At 36.6% G+C, this 1,658-nt stretch overlaps 1 non-coding gene across 1 annotated transcript; it reads right to left on the bottom strand.

Moving 5' to 3' along the window:
• Positions 1 to 562: 562 nt before the first annotated feature.
• On the bottom strand, positions 563 to 642 carry Trnal-uag (transfer RNA leucine (anticodon UAG)). Its single transcript has one exon. It is a non-coding gene; the product is annotated as a tRNA-Leu (tRNA).
• Positions 643 to 1,658: the final 1,016 nt, after the last annotated feature.

The following is a 1,658-nucleotide window of genomic DNA, read 5'->3' as shown; positions in this document are numbered from 1 at the left end:
TGGCACAAAATGTATTCATTATATGAGTACTGATTTTGTTAAATACTTGGAACAATTTAGCCTTCGAGATGTCCAACAGTGGCAGATAGCCTACCTAGCCTACCGTATAATCGAACACGGATAAATTGTGGTCCAGTTTACTTTCGGAAATGAAAGCATTGAAGTATTTGGCTTGTGTCTTTCTGTACATCCATGTCCTACTAGTCACTGCCACCTAATTACACGCATTCATGCGAGTATTCTGTTTTCTGATTCCGAAAAGAATTTCAAGGATAGCTGCTCGTTTCAAGACATGATGAATGTCTGTTTCACGATTTGAAAACGAACGAACCAGTGGAAACGTGCTGGTCTGCTTTCAGCAATATTCAGTCGTCATTTTAAAAGGAATGAATTTCTGTAATACGTTTGTATTTGATTTTTGATATTTATATTCTCATCATAAGGAATTCTGCTCCAGCCGAACTAAATGAAAAAGATATGGCAAATATGTGCAGTAATTAAAGGGTGTGCATTTCTCAGTTATTCTACAAAAATACTATGACTGTGTATTGGCCCAAAAAATTGACAGCGGTGGGATTCGAACCCACGCCATTTCTGACTGGTGCCTAAAACCAGCGCCTTAGACCGCTCGGCCACGCTGCCTCGGTGAGTGTCGCGTCTTTCCCAACCAATGCAGTAAATCGGCTTTTTTTCCAACGGCACCGCACTGATGTTAGACAGATAAGAGCAACGCGGTAGCAGTCACCGCACACGACCGGCTGGCGGTCGTTCCTCTTAGCAACGTTATAGAAATAAGCACGGAGCTGAGGGATATGGAAAGAATAAATAATATATGAGTCAACCAGCACTCGCCAGCCGCAAATAGATCTATATTTTTCTGACGTTATTTATTCTGATTGTAATTGTGTAGTAGTATTCTGTTCATGTGACTGTTTGAGATTGACAATCGTTGCGGCAACAACTTGAAGTCATTTTTCGATCTGACTAACATCGATTTTGCTTTTCATGTAGCTTAAAGTCTTGCATATTTCGCTTCTTATTGTTTAATTAAACTGATGAGACATACTACAAATTATTGAAAATTGAATCGATTTTGATCGGAATTTACTTATAATAAGGTATAATCACAGCGAAGTATAAACAAAGCAAAACTCACAGTGTAACGTTACATCTAACAATTTATTGTTAAATCTGAAAAAATTATCATTGGAAAGGAGGAAATGACGAATTATTTACATCAAAATAATATAACTCGGACTTGTCTTACCCCTATACTCTAACACTACGCTTGATTCCACCCATTAACCCATTATAACCCGGGGGTTTTAAAATTTGAATCAAATGAGCTGATATCTGAAGATTATGGGAAGAAATCGTTTTTAAACGAAATTATTCCACCGTATGATATATCATACACACAAATGTTAGCATCAAATTTTACATTATTTTACACATTATTTGGGATTTTTTTATAGATATCACAATCACAAGATATAAGTATTAGCGCATAATTTGACCTAAAAATACATTCCACAGTGAACATTTTTCGAAAAATTGATATTTCTGCGTATGACATATCATACACTAGGACATAATGGGTTAAGTTAGGTACAAAGTCCTCCCTGGAAACCTTTTTCTGAAGGGGTTACATTAATGGT

Source organism: Malaya genurostris, chromosome 2 (assembly GCF_030247185.1).
Source record: "Malaya genurostris strain Urasoe2022 chromosome 2, Malgen_1.1, whole genome shotgun sequence".
In the NCBI taxonomy this organism is placed as follows: domain Eukaryota; kingdom Metazoa; phylum Arthropoda; class Insecta; order Diptera; family Culicidae; genus Malaya; species Malaya genurostris.
The sequence above is the reverse complement of the archived record's forward strand: the minus strand, read 5'-3'. Positions and strand labels throughout refer to the sequence as shown.